Raw genomic sequence first — 20,011 nt, forward strand, 5'->3', positions numbered from 1 at the left:
TATGATCCATTCAACTTGTGTGCAGTATACAGTAGCTACTCAGTATTGCATAATTGCTAGGCATTTTAGGCTGGGTTTACATATGTCCGGCATCTGGCATAGGTGAACTCAGCCTAAATCTGCTCTCTGGCATGTCCATTCATCCGGCGTCAAAATTAAGACGCTGGATGATTGTGAACTGTCCCATTCAAATAAATAGGATCACTTCTAGCATCAGTTTCCCTCCAGTGTCTGTCCGGTGCTGTCTGCTGTGTCCAACCATCCGGTGTCAAAATTGGGAGGCTGGATGATTGTGAACTGTCCCATTCAAATAAATGAGATCAGTTCTAGCATCAGTTTCCCTCCGGTGCACGCCTGTCCGGTGCTGTCTGTGTGTCCAACCATCCTGTGTCAAAATTGGGAGGCTGGATGATTGTGAACTGTCCCATTCAAATAAATGAGATCAGTTCTAGCATTAGTTTTATTCTGGTGCATGCTGGAGGGAAACTGTCCCGGACAACTGTTATATGTAAAACCAGCCTTACTAGTCTAGATCTGTGCTATACTGGCTGATTTTTTCTAATACATACTTAAAGGGATACTCCACCCCAAGACGTCTTATCCCCTATCCAAAGGATAGGGGATAAGATGTCTGATCATGGGGGTCCCGCCGCTGGGGACCCCCGCAATATAACAAGGACTTCTGTGGTTGGGACCCAGACCCTCCAGCGCTTCCAGAGCAGAAACAGGTGGGTGCCACATGTTATATTGTGGGGGTCTCCAGCGGCGGGACACCCGCGATCAGACCATACCCTATACTTTGGATAGGGGATAAGATGTCTAGGGGTGAAGTACCCCTTTAACAATTGAATTATTGCTGAAACAGTGCTAGATTCAAGATGCAACTGTACCATACAATTTTTTTTATGTTATAGTATAGGTTTTATAAATTTTATCTTCTAGTTTTCAGTCTTTGCCAGTTCTTCAGCTAAACCTTTTTGTTACATACCCAGAGCTAAATCATTGAGGAACATGTTTCTTCTAAACATAGAAAATATTCTGCTGCTTCTTGCCGAGCTTCTAAATTAAATTAACTTTTTGAGCTACCTTGGCAAAATCCAGCTAATATTGGAAATGTTATTTTATGGTTTATTTACACCCTGACAACAGAAGGTTTCTAGAGGTGAATCAAATATTGACTCTAAATAAATGTGCAATCTCAAAAGTCCCCGATTAATTCACAAGTTCTATAACAGGAGATTTTCTAGCTTAGTATGCCTTCTATTTAACATGCATAAAAATGGGTTGACAGTGCCAATGTATTTATTTTCATTTTTTTTAGATGGGGGGGCAGTATTTTTTTTTATAACACAAGATTTAATTTCATCGTATTTACTGGACTGAATAAATCATTTATTGTCTTCTCAAATGAAAAACTGTACTTTTTAATGATCAATTCAATATCATAATCAGAGGTGAACGAATTTTTGAAAAATTTGATTTGGCCGATTTGCTGAATAAAAAATAAAGAAATCGAATTGATCCGAATAAATTCTCAGCAAATTTTTATCAGTAATGTATTTTAATAATGTGTTTAATAAAGTGTGTGCATGTTTCAATTTTTTTCTCTATTTCTTTAAATTTTTTAGGTAGTACTACTACTCCCAGCATGGAACACACTGTTCCATGATGGAAGTAGTAGTATCTGTACTAATTGACAGATCGCCGATGTCACTTCTGACACCCGTTGTGATCCTCCTGTATAATGTATAGATACGGCCGGACGTTCTTCTCTGGTCCCCTGTAGAGAGGAGCGAACTTACAGTGAATTCGATTCGTCACCAACTTCTCGGCTGAGCAGTTGATGCCTTATCCTGCATATATTAGTTCAGCTTTCAGGTGCTCCCGTGGGCTGGAAAAGGTGGATACCGTCCTAGGAGACTCTTTCCTAGGATTGTATCCACCTTTTCCAGCCCACCCGAGCACCTGAAAGCTGAACTAATTTATGCAGGATAAGTCATCAACTGCCAAGCAAAGAAGTTCGTGACGAATCGAACTTACTTTAAGTTCGCTCATCTCTAGTCCCCTGCACTGCCGTATATATACACCTATTCATATTTCCTGCATAGAGCTGTGATTGGCCAGATGGTTCCAGCCAATCACAACTCTCTGGGAAATATGAATAATAGGTAAACATACGGCATATACTCATACTACAGTGGGACCAGAGAAGAGCAGCCGACCGCCCACATCTATACATTACACAGGACGATCGCATCAGGTGTCAGAAGTGACACTCGCTGCGATCTGTCTATTAATGCAGGTACTACAGCTCCCTGCATGGAACAGAAGGTGCTCCATGTTGGGAGTAGTAGTACTTGCAGTTGAGGACAGATCACAGCAGGTATTACTCCTGACACCCGATGCAATCGTCCTATTTATTGCAGAGATGTGAGTGCAGGAGAAAGCCACTCGCATCTATGCATTATACAGAACGATCACCGCAGGTGTCGCTAATGAAGAAATTTGTTATTTAGAATCGAGTCGAAGTTCGGATTCACTCCGAATTGAATGTTTCATGAAATTTGGAACGAATCCGACTTCGTCAGATTCGATTCACTCATCTCTAATCATAAAACATTAGTTAACATATAAGTGAGATTTTCACTTATCATTAACAACAATGGGACAAACAGAAACATTTCACTCTAATGAGCATTAAGGGGCCCCAATGGCCACATTTAACTGAGATCCAGTTGCTTTGCAACCAGATAACTCTCAATACAACTACATGCACAAACAGCAACAGGAGTTTCTGACTTCCAGACAAAAAAGTTAACTAAAATAATTTATTACGTATATTGTATTGTAAAAAGAAAACTAAACAAATAATAGGATTTGTGGTAAGGTGGTCATCTGAACTGCTTCAAAAAATAAAGGGAACACTGAAACAACACAATGTAACTCCAAGTCAATCACATTTCTGTGAAATCACACTGTCCACTCAGGAAGCAACACTGATTGATGTTATGATTCGGCTAGCTGGATGTGGATCCTCTGTGTCAGCGAGGGATTGGCGTGGACCTTGTCGGTGGACCGGTTCTAGGGTTGCTACTGGTATTCACCAGAGCCCACCGCAAAGCGGGATGGTCTTGCTGCGGCGGTAGCAACCAGGTTGTATCCACCGGCAACGGCTCAACCTCGCTGACTGCTGAGAAGGCGTGGGACAGAAAGACTAGACATAGGCAAGGTCAGATGTAGCAGAAGGTCGGGGCAGGCGGCAAGGTTCGTAGTCAATGGCAATAGCAGAAGATCTGGAACACAGGCTTTGGACAATACTAAACGCTTTCTCTGGCACAAGGCAACAAGATCCGGCAAAGAAGTGCAGGGGAAGTGAGGTTAAATAGACAGGGAGCAGGTGGAGGCTAATTAGACTGATTGGGCCAGGCACCAATCATTGGTGCACTGGCCCTTTAAATCTTAGAGAGCGGAGCCGCGCGCGCCAGAACATGACAGCCGGGGTCCGGGACAGGTAAGTGGCTTGGGATGCGATTCACGAGCGGGCGCGTCCCGCTATGCCATCGTGAATGTCAGTGCAGCGCTCCCGGTCAGCGGGTCTGACCGGGGCGCTGCAGAGAGGAGAACGCCGCGAGCGCTCCGGGGAGGAGCAGGGACCCGGAGCGCTCGGCGTAACAATTGACAATCAATTTCACTTGCTGTTGAGCAAAAGGAACAGGGACAAAAGGGACAGCAGGTGGAAATTGTAGGCAATTAGCAAGACACCCCAATAAAGGAGTGGTTCTGCAGGTGGTGACCACAGACCACTTCTCAGTTCCTATGCTTTCTGGCTGATATTTTGGTCACATTTGAATACTGGTGCTGCTTTCAGTCTAGTGGTAGCATGAGACAGAGTCTACAACCCACACAGGTGGCTCAGGTAGTGCAGCCCTCCCAGATGGCACATCAATGCCAGCTGTGGAAAGAAGTTTTGCTGTGTCTGGCAGCGTAGTGTCCAGAACATGGAGGCGCTACCAGGAGACAGGCCAATACATCAGGAGACCGCTACTTCCTACTTTGTGCAAGGAGGAGCTGGAGGAGCACTGCCAAAGCCCTGAAAAATGACCTCCAGCAAGCCACAAATGTGCATGTGTCCACTCAAACAATCAGAAACAGACTTCATGAGGGTGGTATGAGGGCCCAACATTCAAAGGTGGGGGGTTGTGCTTACAGCTCAAAACCGTGCAGGACATTTGGCATTTGCCAGAGAACACTAAGATTGGCAAATTTGCCACTGGTGCCCTGTGCTCTTCACAGATGAAAGCAGGTTCACACTGAGCACATGTGATAGACGTGACAGGGTCTGGAGATGCTGTGGAGAATGTTCTGCTGCCTGCAACATCCTCCAGCATGATCGGTTTGGCGGCAGGTCGGTGATGGTATGGCATGACATTTCTTTGGGGGGCCGCACAGCCCTCCATGTGCTTGCCAGAGGTAGCCTGACAGACATTAGGTACCGAGATGAGATCCACAGACCCCTTGTGAGACCATATGCTGGTGCGGTTGGCACTGGGTTCCTCCTAATCAGGGCCGGATCATCATTGGCGCACCTGGAGCCCCCGTCACATTCAGGACATCCCTGTGTCCCAAAAAATCTTTTTGGGAGACAAGGATGCCCCGGTCACCTCTCTGCGGCCCCGCATTAACTTTAAAAATGCAGGGGCCGCCGGGAGGTAGCACATGCAGGGACGTCACTGATGTCCCGTGCGTGCGCCCATAGAAGAGCTGAGCGGAGCATCGAGGAGGACGCACACAGGGTAAGTCACCATGCACCAGTGTCATCTTCAGTGTTCCGACCACCGCTCCTCTCCGGTCCCGGGACCTACTGCTATGGCCCATAGGCCATAGCAGTAGATCGTGACCCCGGACTGGAGGAGTGGTAGTCAGAATACTGAAGTGGCACAGTAAACAGGCATACAGCCTCCAGCCATACACTGTATATGGCTGAAGGATGTATGTTTGTGGGGGAACTGTACTGCACCTAATGTGGGGGAACTATACTGCACCTAATGTGGGGAACTATACTGCACCTAATGTGGGGAGAACTATACTGCACCTAATGTGGGGGAACTGTACTGCACCTAATGTGGGGGAACTATACTGCACCTAATGTGGAGAACTATACTGCACCTAATGTGGGGGAACTGTACTGCACCTAATGTGGGGGAACTGAACTGCACCCCTAATGTGGGGGAACTGTAATGCACCCCTAATGTGGGGGAACTGTACTGCACCCCTAATGTGGGGGAACTGTACTGCACCTAATGTGGGGGAACTACAACCTAATGCGGGGGAACTATACTGTACCTAATGTGGGGGAACTGTCGGGGGGGGGGGGGCATCATAATGAAGTGCTCCGTCTTCCAGGCTGCCTTAATCTGGCCCTGCTCCTAATGCAAGACAATGCTAGACCTCATGTGACTGGAGTGTGTCAGCAGTTCCTGCAAAAAGAAGGCATTGATGCTATGGACTGGCCCGCCTGTTCCCCAAACTTGAATTCGATTGAGCACATCTGGGACATCATGTCTCGCTCCATCCACCAACACCACGTTGCACCACAGACTGTCCAGAAGTTGTCAGATGCTTTAGGAGTCCAACCGCCACCTCATCAGGAACATGCCCAGGCGTTGTAGGGAGGTCATACGGGCACGTGGAGGCCACACACACTACTGAGCCTCATTTTGAGTTGTTTTAAGGACATTACATCAACGTTGGATCAGCCTGTAGTTTTATTTTGAGTGTGACTCAATTTCCAGACCTCCATGGGTTGATAAATTTGATTTCCATTCATAATTTTTGTGTGAATTTGTTGTCAGCACATTCAACTATGTAAAGACGAAAGTATTTCATACCATTAGTTCATAATTTCATTCATTCAGATCTAGGATGTGTTATGTTAGTGTTCCCTTTATTTTTTTGTGCAGCGCTGGACCAAGTAGATTAAAAGAGACCAAGCTCTTAAAAAGTATATCGGATAGCATTTATTTAAAGCAAATCAACGCGTTTCTGGCCCAGAGTGGGCCCTTCATCAGGACAAGGTGCTCTATCCTGGGCACAGGGCTCCCAGCAGCTCACACTGATCCTGTGCACATGGGGAGGATTCGGTCTGGGGGTGTCCGGGTGAGAAAGTCCCTGCACAGAGCTTCAGTTGTCATCAAAGTAGACTGCAGAGGGGAGGGGAGGCATCTGTTACCACAAATGACTCCAGGGAGTGTTCGGAAGGATTGTAAGCTGCAGGACCAAAAAGACTCACATGCAAATTGAGGTGTTGTGCTCTTAGCACAACACTATATGGTGAGTGAGATTTAACCTTCCTTCTTAAAATACTGTCTAACTAGGGGTGCGTTCCTCTTTTTTTCTTTTCTTTCTCCTTTATTTTTTGAGCAGTGTATATACTGACATAGTGCCCTGGAGATAGAATCTGTAGCAGATGTAGGCTTTAAGGAACTTCTGTCAATAGGATAGGAGCCTTTATGGACATACTGTAGAGGTCCAAAGAAAAAAAAATCCAGTGGTACTATTTTTCTCTATTATATTTTTATTGAAAGAAAAAGAAAACATGCAAATACAGAAAATGATGTGTATACAATGAGTTTTTTTTTTTTAAAGCTTTAATAACACAGGAAAACATATGATAAGGAATAGGTGACAAAGTGGGGAAGATGTGCCTTAGGGTGAGAGAAATCAAGCTACATTGTAAACAAATATCCTAAAGGGGTTCTCCAGTGGAAAACATTTTTGTTAAACCAACTGGTGCCAGAAAGTTAAACAGATTTGTAAATTACTTCTATTTAAAAATCTTAATTCTTTCAGTACTTATCAGCTGCTGTATACTACAGAGGAAGTTGTATTTCTTTTAGGAGTTCTTTTCAGTCTGACCACAGTGCTCTCTGCTGACACCTCTATTCATATCAAGAACTGTGCAAAGCAGGAGAGGTTTGCTATTGGGATTTGCTTGTACTCTGGACAATTCCTTATATGAAAAGAGGTGTCAGCAGAGAGCACTGTGGTCAGACTGAAAATAACTCCAAAAAGAAATACAACTTCCTGTGGAGCATACAGCAGCTGACAAGTACTGGAAGGACTAAGATTTGTAAATAGAAGCAATTTACAAATGTAAACTGTATAACTTTCTGGCACCAGATGATTTAAAAAAAAACAATGTTTTCAACTGGAGTACCCTTTTAAGGTGCCACTGCCCATACACCTTAGACTAAAGTTGACTAAACCCGAAGACTTTGGTGGGAAGGGAACACTGTCTTAGGCTCCTTTCACACTGCTGTTCCTCCCCATCGAGAACAGCCATCAAAGTCTCTTTTTTCTGACTTTAACAGCCATGGGGAGCAAGGGGCAACAATGGGTCCCGGCGGCTACCATTTACTATTATGGGGCCCCCAGGCGCCGTTATGAATAGCGGTAGAAAAAGAGCAGTGCAGTCATTTTTCTCTAACGGCAGTGTGAAAGAAGCCTTCGGTGTATGGCGGCCTCCAAACTTTCCACTGAGAAATGATCTTGGTGGAGATAAAGGTCAGACATGTTGGATTTTCACTGTCTGACCCTTTTGTTCTGGCAGGAGTAAGCCGGCACCAGAGCCGCAGCTTACCCCTCCTTATAGACGAAGCATGAACGCGAATGCTCATGTGTATAGAAAGGTCGTTAGGTATTACTGTTTGCCAAATGAACATACAGACTACAGTTATTAAAAATATATGTCTTCTTTAAGGTAACACAAGATAATACCTACCACAGCTTAAGGAGTGCTGAGTAGAAGAACCACAAGTGACGGTGGTATAACACAGGAAGACTTCTGCCTGATGCAAGCCCTTACCAAGTAGATCCGTGCTTGTTTAAGGAATATCTTACATGGCGTGACTATTGTGCGGACTGAGCCACACAAACAATTACTGGGTCTTTTGTATTGCCTTTACTTCCGTCATTGTCAACCATACATTCCCTATTACATGGGCAGTTGTGTGGCTAATGAATTTTAGGTGAGATATGTCGATAAATGAACATTTGCTAATCACAGGGCCTGTTATACAGGGCAATACTGTCTTGTTTGGCTGAAATTCCCCCTGTGTAATAGGGCCTTAAGTGTATCCTCATTAAAAATTAACCTTCAGAATGTGGGCACGCATGGATGTATACACAACACATTACATTCTAAAATATAGTGCATGCAGCCATGTGATCATTCCACTGAATGGAGGGCATGCTTTCTTGTGGTACCAGAGTGTTGCTTTGAGTGCCATTTTTATTCTTGCTAGGATATCTGTTAGATGCCCTAAATTTAAAAAGGTCTCTTATGGCGCAAAGGTACAAAATCATATTAATAAAAAAATATTGGATTTCATGAGTCAAATGATAAGTTTATTTTCCATTAACGTTCATATATTTAAATGTTTCTGAATGTAAATACGGCAGAAGTGAGCTGTCCTAATACAACAACAGAATACAAGAATACATTGTAATGCAGTAGTTACCACTATTCACCACTTACTTCTTTAATCTCACCTGTCTGCTGGTGTGAGCCGTAGTTATGCGGCTGAGTGTTCTGCAGAGCTTCATTGTCATTTTTTAATTTACATTGCCTTTTTAAACAGCAGAGAATGAATTATGTAGTGAAGGTGACGGTAAGTCCCTGAGCTAGGCTGACATATTACTTTTGAAGGAACACATTTTCATAATCTTAGTTGACTGGAAACAGTATCGAAAATATAATTAACATGTTCAGTAACCAATAAACCGAGCATTGTTTGTTGTATTATATTTTGTTTTGTTTACACTTTATTCCATATATTGATTTCCAGTCATATTGTCTACAGTATGACTATTTTTAGTGTTCATATTGCCAATAAATACAGACACCTCATACAACATATATATTCATGGTCAATCAATTAGGGCTGCATTCACACGTGCCATTTTTCATGCAGTGTTGTTTTATTAATACATCAGAATATATGCAAAGGCAGAAGAAGTATCAGTAATTCTTTTATACTTTTCTTTTCCTTCAGAATTAAAGCTCGTACACAGAGTAAGACTATATTCCCACATAGTTTTCAGCTGTTTTTTTTTGAGTCTCCAAACAATCCCCCCCTCGAAAAAAAATTATTAAAAAAATAGACCAAAAATGGCCAAAAAAGTTATTTGAGCTTTTTTTTAACCTTTACTTATTTTTCATTTAGTCTATTTTCAGACACCTTTTCATCTTTTAAGCCCAAAATACTGTTTTTGCAAACCTAGCCCTAGCTGAAATGTGCAGCACCTATTGCCGCCCCCCCCCCCACCCCCTCCATTTTGTACCATATTGCACACTCATAAACCTAGTACTGTATACATCTTATATCTGTAATTTGGGAATATCCTTACACATATAGTGGGAGTATTATCAAATCTTTTGCAGAGGAACAGCTCAGCAGTTGCCCATGGCAACCAATCAGATTCCAGCTATCATTTTTAAAAATGCCAATGAAAAATGAAAGCGAAAGCTAGAATCTGATTGGTTGTTATAGGCAACTGCTTTAGTGTTTGATGGATCTTCCCCATTGGTTTTTTACTCTTTTTGTAAATGCCATCTCTCAGAATATAGATTTTCATGGAAAATTTAGCTACAAGCATTTTCCAATGCTATCTAAAGTTCATAAATAACTCGGAGAGAACCTTGTCTATGGGCTTGTGTAAACATAAACAGTTGAAATACAAAGTAAGGCTGGGTTCAAGCTGTGTTCCAATACAGAAATGTAGGTGCATTACTGTGGTAGATGTATACAGTGACATTGGCTAATCCCTCAACACTGATGTTAAAATTGAGACATTCGCCAGTGTATCCTTATATTAAGGACACACCAGAGCCCGCACACCAACGCCAAGGTTTCTCAGATGGCACGGGACCTAACGCTAACCTACCTGTGCGTAAAAAGCAAAAAACAGGGGCCAGTGGGCAATTACAGCAGCACTAGGCCGACATGCAGCCTGCTCCCAGTTCCCTCCAGCGTGACTGAGCACACATACAATGGAAGGGAAGAGAGAGGCTACAAGCCCCACCTAAGTTGGCTGATATAGGTGCATGGCCTCACAGGTGCAACCCTAATGCTGCCTGGAAAATGTTCAAGGCGCATTAACATATGGAGTTTACACACCTCCAAGTATAAATTTTTAAACAACAACAAAAAACGTGGTCTCAAATGGCTGGAGGTGCTCAACCCCAAATGCCGTTGTGCATATATATTGGGGGAGCAGATCCTGCCCTTGTAGTCCATTGCTAGGGGCGATCCCCAGCATAAAAATGCATACAATGGAGGATGCCTGCAGCGGACTACAAGTGCCACAATAGAATCCTACACCAGATAAACAGTGTGGATGTGTAACAATTAGAATAATACAATACAGAAATTTAGGTGCACTACTGTGGTAGATGTATACAGTGACATTGGCTAATCCCTCAACACTGATGTTAAAATTGAGACATTCGCCAGTGTATCCTTATATTAAGGACACACCAGAGCCCGCACACCAACACCAAGGTTTCTAAGATGGCACCGGACCTAATGCTAACCTACCTGTGCATAATAAGCAAAAACCAGGGGCTAGTGGGCAATTACAGCAGCACTAGGTCGACATGTAGCCTGCTCCCAGTTCCCTCCAGCGTGACTGAGCACACATACAATGGAAGGGGGGAGAGAGGCTACAAGCCCCACCCAAGTTGGCTGATATAGGTGCATGGCCTCACAGGTGCAACCCTAATGCTGCCTGGAAAATGTTCAAGGCGCATTAACATATGGAGTTTACACACCTCCAAGTATAAATTTTTAAGCTGTGTTCCCCTGTCCGGTGCCCTCCGGCATGTCCAAACATCTGGCATCAAAACTGAGATGCTGAATGATTGTGAACTGTCTCACTGAAATTAATAGGATCAGTTCTAGCATCAGTTTTCCTCCGGTGCACGCCGGAGAGAAACTGTTCCGGACGCCTGATATATGTGAACCCAGCCTAACAGAGCCATAGACGTGCATTGCATGTACTTCTAATTTCATACAGAGGCAGTGAGATGTCTTTTGTTGGATTATGTAGGAATCTGACAAGAAAAAATTGTGCTATGATCTATCTAATGGCAGTATGTTTGCATAGAAATATTGCTTCTAGGTGAGCATAGCTCCACATACATAGCCCCTCACAGACCCTATAGGCAGCACACAAAGGCCATGTGTCTCTATACTAGGGTGCAGAACTTCCTTCATATATTCTGTTCAAGTTCTGTAGTCAAATCCATACTGCGTGCATTAACATGTATATGTATGAGCCCTATTGTTTATTGCTGGTATAGTAAAGAAATTTTAAAACTGTCATGTTTTATTGAAACTGATTACAATTTTTGTGCCATTTTATTAGTACCTGCATTTTTGCCCAAAAAATAAAAAAGATTTTTGTTGGAAGTCAGTGGAGAAATATGAAAAATGCTACAATGCTTTTTATGTGGCATTTTTCTTCATTTTTTCTTCTTTCTTGTCAGTGGCTTTAAAAATAAAAAATGTGGCATATTTAAAGGGGCACTCCGCCCCTAGACATCTTATCCCCTATCCAAAGCATAGGGGATAAGATGTCTGATCGTGGGGGGGTCCAGCCGCTGGGGACCTCTGTGATCTCGGCTGCGGCACATAGACATCCAGTGCACGGAGCACACACATTCCAGGAATTTTTTTTATTTGACTATACTACAAGGGCTGAAAAGTTAGTGTAGTTCATAATATAGTGTCTGTACCTGTGTGTGACGATGGTCTCACAATTCTGTGATTTTCGCTCCAATATTTACTTTTAACAGCATACAAAATTACTAAGGTTTCAGGTTTTCCCAGGTTGCAGTGCGGCTGAGACATGATATCACTAGTTAGGTGTGCAAAGGGACCGCTGAGTAGGAGTGTGACCTCACACTTACAAACAAGGAACTATGGGATTTGTAGTTTGAGAGATTGAACTCTAACAGAAAATTCCCAGTTCACAAAAAGATAGCCAAGGCATTATGGTAATCTCACAACATTGAGGCCATTTAGCCCCAAGACAAGTGCTGATCCTTCCTAAGAATGTCCATTACTGTCTGGCAGGTCTGTACTAAAATCCCCTTTAACTGAGTGATACACAGTTGTGATGTCAGAGCATGTTATCTGCTTGAAACCCGTTTGTGGTGTTGTAGCACTTACCTGGAAAAAAGAAACACTATTGTGATCACAGCAGGTCTCTTGTGATGTGACAATAACTAACCTGACTCCCCGAACAGTTGTGATGTCACAGCAATGTTTTCACTGAAACAGATCAGCTCACCTGGTACTCACTTGTGATGTCATAGAGGTTTACTTTCCTATAACTCATTTTCATGTCACATTAGCTTACTTGAATGAAACATTTTTTTTAAATATCTCAGCTGTTATCCGATTGAAACTATATATGACAGTAGTTTACACAGCCGCACATACCTATTACAGAGGAACCCAGTGCAAAAAAGTAGATGAGTTCCTTGAATTCCAGCAGCTAATGTGATGACAGTGGGGAGCTATAGACCACCATATTCATGGCTCTCCAGAAAACCCCTCACTGCTGAATCAATTTACCAGTAACTGTGAGATTAATAGAAAGGAGCAAAGCCCTTATAGACAGTAGAAACCACTATTATTTTGTTAACCTATCTCCTGGATTGACAACTTTCATAGACAGGCTTTGTCATCCCGCTGCAAGCCCCAGTATAGCAATTCCATGGGCTGATGGTTTTATTCTGAGTATGGGGCTTTATATGGCCCGACACAATCTAATATGCTGGTATTCTGTAATAGTTGCCTGTGCATTTATATGCTAAGAGACCTGACTAGTGCTTGTAAAATTTAATACTGCAATATACACCAATAAGCTATAATATTAAAACTACCAGTCTCATATTGTGTAGGTCCTCTTGTGCTGCCAAAACAACTCTGACCCATTGAAGCATGGGCTTCACAAGACCCCTGAAAGTGTGCTTTTGTATCTGGCACCAACACATTTGTGCCCATGACCCTGTTGTGGATTCAATGGCATACTGGGAATAGCCTACAACTGTTTTGGAGATGCTCTGACCCATTTGTCTAGCCTTTTAGGTGGTGCTTGAAAGTTTGTGAACCCTTAAGGCCATTTTAACCATTCTTTGGTAGTGGTGCACAGGTTCGTTGTCTCTTGATGTTCAGCTTATTGAGAGATGTCAAGATATTTTTTTTCTTTAGAATTTTCTCTAATGATTCAAAATTCATTGTTTTATCAATGATGTAGAAAAACATGTCCAAACCATGATACTACCACCACCATATTTCGCAGATGATATGAGGTTTTACGCTGGAATGCCGTATTTTTCTTTGTCCAAAAATTAAACTTTTTATATAAATCAGTAGGTTCTATTTGGGTAAAATCCATCCACAAAACATTTCTCCACAAGTATTTTGACAGGTGATCTGACAGGCAGCTATGTTCTTTTTGGAGAACAGTGGGTTTCTCTTTGCAATCCTGCCATGCACGCTATTGTCCAGTGTTCTTCTTGATGTTTAGAGGTTATTATGGATTCCTTTGTGATCTTGTGGATACTTGACATGATTTTTGTCGACCACTCCTGGGAATAATAATGGTCTTGTATTTTTTCACTTCTTCACAGTCCTTAAAGATGATTTTGTATTATTTTCTATCCTGATGAATGTCAACTATTCTTCTTCTGGTGTCCTGAGAAACCTCCTTTATTTATGACATATTACAATTCTACAAACATGATCAGAGTCTGATAGATCCCTTTCTTTAAATGAAACCAGTCATACTCTCACACCTGATTGTCTTCCAATTAATTTAAGATACCTGACTAGACACTTAAAGGGGTTATCCACCATAAGGTGATTTTAGTATGTACCTGGCAGACAGTAATGGACATGCTTAGGAAGGATCTGGGCTTGTCTTGGAGCTAAATGGCTATGTTGTGAGATTACCATAACACTGTGGCTAAATTTTTTTGAGCTGGTATTTCCTGTTTGACTTTTCTTTTTTTGACTACAAATCCCACAATTTCATTTTTCTCCCTCCCACACATGAGCCACCCCACCCATTGAAACATAAATGAGCTCCATCCATTCAAAAGACCTGTGGTTTTCAATCAGGGTGCCTACAGCTGTTGCATTAGTTGCATGTTGATCTCTCTCCCACCAAGCGATCCCTCCACCCATTGAAGCAGACCCTGTCATCAGCTGACTAGTGAGTCAGGTCTCGGCCGCATTGCAACTTGGGAAAAATCTGAGACAACAGTCATTTTGTAAGCAATTAAAAATAAATACTGGGGTGAAAATCACTGAAGAATTGTGAGAAAACCATCACACATAAGTACAGACACTATATTATGAACTACACTAACTTTACAGCCCCTGTAGCATAGTCAAATAAAAAAAAAATCCTGGAATCCCCTTTAACTATTTTCACCTTCCAATGATCTGCTCATTCTAAAGTTTTGATTCATTAGTTTGATCTATCTACTTTTCAGGCCTGTGTGAAAATCTGATGTCGTTTTCAGTCAGGTTTATCGAAAAGTATATCAGAATCTGAAGGGTTCACTATTTATCAAGCAAAACTGTACAATTTATTCCTTGCCAAATCAAATTCCTTGCTCGGATCCTTATGCTTGCCTATTTTTCTTCCTTTATCATCAACTTTAATAACAGACTTTTCATTTGCTGCCCAATATATCCCACCCCTTGACAGGTGCCTTGTGACTAGATAATAAATGTGACAAGATAATCTTGTGTCTATAGATGTAGTCATTGCAGATTCAGCAGTTATTTGAATCACACAAGGCGCCTTAACTCTGCTGACTGTGAGATTGAAGTAAATAAAGCATTAGTACTATGTTACCTGTACTTGTGATCTCTATTACACCAGGAAGACAATTCACCTGATATATAGGAGATTTGGTAAGCATGTTCCTTTTAATATGGTAGTATAACATATGCATGGCTATAAAAATAACAACCCAAGAGATATGGTATCTGCAAACATGATGTGCTAGAATAAGTTTTATTCAATGGGTGATAGACAAAATCTATGACTCCAGAAAGAAGCATTGTTGAAGGAAATGGGTTGTCAGAAAAATTACCTATTGATCAAATCAAATTTTTATGTTAAGCATATTTTTAAAGGATTTTTGGTGATGTTTTTTCTAAATGTAGTTTTTCCTACCTGTATATTAAAATAATACTGAAATCTTGCAGTTTCCATTCTGCCCTGTAGGCCTAAAACTATGCTGAGACTTCCTGTTCTGTACAGATCATTTTCCAGAAAGGCCCTCATTATGAATCCAGACAAGATTATAATGAAATGTGACACAAGTGTATGGAAATCAGGGGTCCACACAATAGCTGTTGCTCACAGATCAGTCTCCTCTTGCCTCTACAGTAACATCTACAAAGCATGAGCATACCTAGACACCGTCCCCAATGATGTGAATGGGACAGCTTCAGTCTATTGTTGCCCATGTCCATGGGGGATGCTGTATACAATATCACTGAGTGCAGTAAAAAACGGCTCAGGTAAATTGGCTTCCTCCATAATACATGTACAAATGTGGTATGCCTTGGGGGGGTGTAGGGTAGCTGGAGTGTTGCTGTAGTATATGAGGGGTTATTTTAACCCTTGTCACTCGTGACACTAGGGTGAGGGTTAAAACTCTGAGGTAATGCTGGGCCTATCGCCACCCTTCTCAAGAGCGATAGGTGAGTGTAGAATAATGGATTGTCCACAACCGGTGCTGAACTGAAAAACTTGTAGAAACTTTACTGAAGATTTCCTGTACATGCAGTAACAGTAACAGTCCAGATGACAGAGTCTATAAACAGCACGGGAATGACTGACAGTTGGCTGGGACCGGTAAGTTCTCTTTAGTTTCGGAGGATTTTGTAGCATAGATCCACTGGATTTAGGGGTAGGTTTAGGTCCAGTGGTCTTGCGGAGATAGTGGGGAATGATAAGAACTCACAGTCTTTAGCGTAGGCTGAGGCCGCAAGGCTTAGGCCTAGTAATTGTCTTTGGAAGTTGCGGAGGTCCTACCTCATCCAGAGTCAACAACCCAAGAGAGAGATTAATGGCTGCAGCTCCCTTATATGGGAAGGGACTGAACCGTTTTAGATTGGTCCACGTCAGCTGTCACTCACTGTTACATAGGATTATGGGTGATCACCTGACTAGAACCACCAAAGGTCCTTTAGCAAACCATAGAGTTCTGTGAACCAAGTCACATGGCCTGCAGGTCCCGCGACACTAACAAGGTAGGCATCCTGAATATACATATTTACACTTTTAATTACACGAATTTTAGCTAACTGAGGGGTGACGAGGGGTTAATTAAAGAAGAGGACCCCCACTGTTCCTAGGAACTCTGACTTTGGGGACCTCACCACAAAGTATGGTATGAAATACGGTACCGGGACACCACACAAAAAATTAAATAGATTAGAAAAAGAACATACAGATAGAGTTCAGATCAGCGCTCTGCTGCAATAGGGACCGATGAAAAAGGACATGTTTCATGCTCATCTGGCTCTGATCAGTAAAACAAAAAATCTAGGCAATACATAAGACTTAAAGGGGTACTCCAGCGCAAAACATCTTATCCCCTATCAAAAGGATAGGGAATGAGATGTTAGATCACAGGGGTCCTGCCACTAGGGACCCCCGCGATCTCCGGGCCTGCAGCAGCAGCGTCCAGAACACGGAAGCATGGAGCTACTGTGTTCGTGACATCACGCCCTCCCCATTCATGTCGATGGGACGGAGCGTGACAGCTAGTACATAGCCCTCACGCCTCCTCCCATAGACCTGAATGGAAGGGGCATGGTGGCTGTGGTCGCCAGTAATCCAGCATGGAGTGGAGTTCACTCCATGCACGGATGATCGGGGTGCAGCGCCGGCAATCGTGGGGGTCCCCAGAGGCGGGATCCCTGCGATCTAACATCTTATCCCCTATAACACGGCTTTACCTTTTTGATTGTTTGTACCATATAAAGTGTAACTAACATTTCAGGTAACTTTTCAGGATTAGCTGTCCTGTGTGAGCACATGGGATCCTTAAAAATGCTAAATTAAGTTTTTCTTACTCACTTGTTTATTTATGCAAAGTTGATTGAAGTTACATTTTAAATTGTAATGTTTTGTATTGAAGCAAGAGCCGTTCTTCATTTTGTGACTGTGACCTGTGTCACTTCTTGCTCATTTGGTGTTTGTCGAGGGATTTATATGACTGTGTTATATTATGTGTGACTGGCTTTGTTGCCAACTCTGCCAGAGCCCTTGTGGGACCTTAGATATATTGGACTACGATTCATATTTGGGAAGTGGCAGTGCCATACTTTGAAAAGTAGTTTATTCTGATAAAGAACTGAATATTGTGATAGCTAATAGTGTAGACTCCATTTTGTAATATCTACACAGTGACCTCAAAGTGGTAAACTAGAATCTGATAATTGCTATGTTTTTACTGATAAAATGGAACATTTCACAGGTAATTACAATGCTGTGTCCGGAGCCGTCAGTCTTATTATTAGGTGCTTTATTGTGTATGTCTCAAAATTACAAGGCTGACTCCTGAAATTGGAAATTATAATTCCTGTTACAAACTATAATCATGTCTTGCATTTAATTTAAATAGTTTTAGTTGTAATATATATGTAATTTAAATGTAATATGTAATAACTTAAAGTGGTATTCCACCCCTAGATATCTTAACCCCTATCCTTTACTGTAGAGGCAGAAGATGTCTGCCCAGCAGCGGGAACCCCACAATCAGACATCTTATCCCCTATCCTTTGGATAGGGGATACGTGTCTATGGGTGGAGTAACCCTTTAAACATATTAATGCATTTTTGTATAATTTCAGTTTTTATAGAAAATAGGAAAAAATATTTCTAGTATGCTTACTGACTGACTTACTGACCACTGTTTTCTCTTGATCCGGTTTCCGGTGACTAGGCCACATGAATGTTTAATTCTTATTGATGTAATATGACTACATTATTCACTGCTGTGAAAGTTGTTGTGTTTGCAAAAATGAAGTGGCGCTGCATTTTAGGCAAACTGTGATATTACAACATTATGGACAAAAACATCTGTTCTGACTACTAGAGTCTAAGGATGAATGGTGGTTAAAGGGACTCAAAATAGACAAACAAAATCAAGCACCGATATGGTTAGCAGAATGTAAGTGACTATAGTGCAAGAATTAACACAGTGCAGAGTAATGTGATGCTACACTGCTCGATCCCCTACTGGAGATGGGTGCTATGAATACACTCCAAGGTGCTCCTGATAGATATGAGCACCCAACAGCATTGGTCACAGCTGATTTTGTGCAGTGATTTAACTGGAAAATTAAAGGTAAAGTGATTTTGAAAAATTATTATAGTGCACACTCCTGCACTACAATATTTTTTTTTCCAATTGGAGATACACTTTAACAAAATAATAACAAAACTCTTAAAAGTTTCTATGGATATAATGTCTCCTTTTTTACTGCACAGATTTTCATTAGAGAGAGATTAGGTAAATGATTTTCTTTGTCCAAGGCTGGTAGTAAATAAGGTCATCTGCAGCAAAATGTGAAGTGCAAACAATTTTAGATTCACCAGAGGTTGACTGTAGATTGAGACATTCCCAAATTGTCTTTGGATCAGAGTGTTAAATAGTCAAGGGTTACCCCAGTTCTTTCTTTCTTTGAGCAGAAATCCCTTATAGTTCTATATATAACAATGACCTGCGGTTATCTTTTAACATTGTTGAAAATAATAAGAATGATCCAGGGGTCATCATCTTCTTTAAAATAGTCTACTAATTCCCAAAGTGATGCAAACCAAAATGATGTAAATTGGGTTACAGATCAGATTTTTAATAATGTGATCTGTAATTTTCATTATCTGTCCATACCCTGACTGTTCTGACTACTCATAAAGAACAAAATGTATATTTTATTTTTGCTTTTAAGGGGGCCCGGTGATAGGAACATAGTTTATAAGGTTGAAAGAGTCCATCTGTCCATAATGTGAAAAAACCCTTATGAGGCTGATGCCAATTGCCCCATACCAGGGAGGTAGGGTGGGGAATTCCTTTGTTGCTTCAAATATGGCAATGAGAAATAATCTAACTCTATAAATCAAATATTCATAACCTGTAATGTTATTACTCTATAGAAATGTGTCCAGGCCCCTTTTGAACTATTTTATTGAGTTCACCATGACCACCTCCTCCGGAAAAAAGTTCCATGTTCACACTGCTCTTAAAATAAAGAACCCCCATCGCTGGTGTAGACATAATATATTTACACAAAGTTATTTGGTCACCCCCTTAGCCGTCTTTTTTCTAAACTAAACGTAGTTGGACTCCTAAGTCCGGATACTTGTTTCCTCTCTGAAAAGTGCCTTGCAAGTATGTTTATGTACTGTACATGTGTCTGACTAAGCCTTCTGAGGAAATAAACCCATTCTCACAAATATAGAACATGCACAATTCCAACTTTATTGTTAACTTTAACATTGTACAATGGGACATGTCAAGATTGACATGATTATTTTTTTTTATGAATCCCTAAGAAATATGCCTTCATGGCCATTGATTGGTTCAAAAGTTAGCTTCAGATGTGGTTGTATTCTACTGGATCTTTGTAATCCATTATTGTGTCACAGATGGGCCTATTGAAAGAATCTCTGGTACTCTAGTAAACCAATTTTCTGGTCTTTTGACCTATGTAGAGGCTGTTTTATAGGCCTTGACTTTTTTATGTGCTTATTTTGAATATATGTGTATATATATATATATATATATATATATATATATATATATATATATATATACAAATTTTTTTTTTTTTTAAAGCACACCAGAATATGACTATGGGAATGTGTGTGTGTGTGTGTGTGTGTGTGTGTGTGTGCTATTTCTAGA

The 20,011-nt window shown here is 41.5% G+C and overlaps 1 protein-coding gene across 5 annotated transcripts in view; it reads left to right on the plus strand.

The window, feature by feature from the left end:
- The window catches only part of GRIN2D (glutamate ionotropic receptor NMDA type subunit 2D), an 855,799-nt gene that overhangs the window by 113,381 nt on the left and 722,407 nt on the right, over window positions 1–20,011 (plus strand). The window lies entirely within an intron of this gene.

Source organism: Hyla sarda, chromosome 10, assembly GCF_029499605.1.
Source record: "Hyla sarda isolate aHylSar1 chromosome 10, aHylSar1.hap1, whole genome shotgun sequence".
NCBI classification, from domain to species: Eukaryota; Metazoa; Chordata; class Amphibia; order Anura; family Hylidae; genus Hyla; species Hyla sarda.